The sequence below is a fragment of the Sinocyclocheilus rhinocerous genome, unplaced genomic scaffold, assembly GCF_001515625.1.
Source record: "Sinocyclocheilus rhinocerous isolate Xijiao unplaced genomic scaffold, SAMN03320098_v1.1 scaffold4431, whole genome shotgun sequence".
Classification (NCBI taxonomy): domain Eukaryota; kingdom Metazoa; phylum Chordata; class Actinopteri; order Cypriniformes; family Cyprinidae; genus Sinocyclocheilus; species Sinocyclocheilus rhinocerous.
Window position 1 is genome coordinate 13,901 of NW_015647021.1, and position 1,488 is coordinate 15,388.

At 34.4% G+C, this 1,488-nt stretch overlaps 1 protein-coding gene across 1 annotated transcript in view; it reads left to right on the forward strand.

Annotated features, from left to right (window-relative positions):
* Positions 1-1,488, forward strand: part of LOC107708291 (protein unc-13 homolog C-like) — a gene marked incomplete at its 5' end in the record, with an annotated part of 108,681 nt that overhangs the window by 9,454 nt on the left and 97,739 nt on the right. The gene's annotated exons all lie outside the window — the stretch shown is intronic.

Consider the following 1,488-nt stretch of genomic DNA (forward strand, 5'->3'; position numbering starts at 1 on the left):
GCACTGTGAAACAGCCAATCAGAGCAGAGCTCAACATTATTATTCATGACCCTTCCAAATAAGGTAAAAACAGACCATTTCATTCTAGGGACAAATCCTAAATGGACATGTAAAACCGTTTCTGGAGATTTTTTGCCCTTACTTAAACCACATACCTTCTATGTAGATATCAGAGAACAATTTAAAATATTGTATCAGTGCATTCTATGGCACCTTTAAGAATGCAGGGATGTTATGTAAATACAGCTTGCGTCGCTAGAAGCGTTTGTGTACTTGTGTTTAATGTGTTTTGGGACTTTGATGTAGACAGATAATGTTTTATGCAAAAGTGTATGTGGGTCAGAGATGATGCTGGTTTTCATTTTGCTCTGGATCAATGAATGTATTAAAAACCACATTAAAAATGCAATTCTTAGAAATGAGGACTGTAGTGAAGAAATTTGTCCTATTAAAGAAAACATCATTACACATATATTTATGAAAATATATTTATATAATAATGCATTTTCAATTCTAATATACATTTTGATTGATATGTTGTATTTTATTATGGTAGTTTATTTATTAAATATTAATTAAAATATATATAAATTTATATATATAATGAAATACATAATGTCATATATATATATATATATATATTTATATGTATATATACAGTATACAGCACACAAATATATTATATATAAATATTAATATTTTATATATAAACAACATATTTTTCTTAAATATATACATGCATGTGTGTGTATTTATAGTCGTGCCAACTAGACTGAGGCTTGAGGAGATGATGTCACACACACACACACACACACACACACACAGCGGCGTCAGTTCATTAGCCGGGCCTTGCATCCTATAAAAAGCGCTTCGTCATGTTAATGACTGACAGTTAGATTTGTCTGAGCAGGCAAATCAGTGAAGCGCAGCTGAAGAGGCAGAGGAAGCTCCGCCCACCGAGAGAGCACCGCCAGACACAGAATAAAAACCCCAACCGTCACAGTGCATTATGAGTATTGGAAGAGCGCCTATGCTGGGGCGATGTTTATGCCTTCCTTTAGCGCTCGCGTTCAGAAACACCAACACGACACGCGCGAAGGAATGGGACACATTAGCTGTTACATAAGACAAAGAGAAACACACACTAATGTACAGTCTCAAGTTATTCATTTACATACTCTGAGCGCGTGTTTTTAGGGTCTTCTTCTGTACAAGTCCACAATATCCTGGAAAAATAGAGAAAAAATAGAGAGTTTGGCCATTGTTCAGTGGTTGCTAATTAATTAGTAAGTCTATCTATCTATCTATCTATCTATCTATCTATCCATCTATCCATCCATCCATCCATCCATCCATCATCTGTCATCTATCATCTATCATCTATCATCTATCATCTATCTATCCATCTATCCATCTATCATCTATCATCTATCTATCCATCTATCCATCTATCATCTATCATCTATCTATCCATCTATCCATCTATCT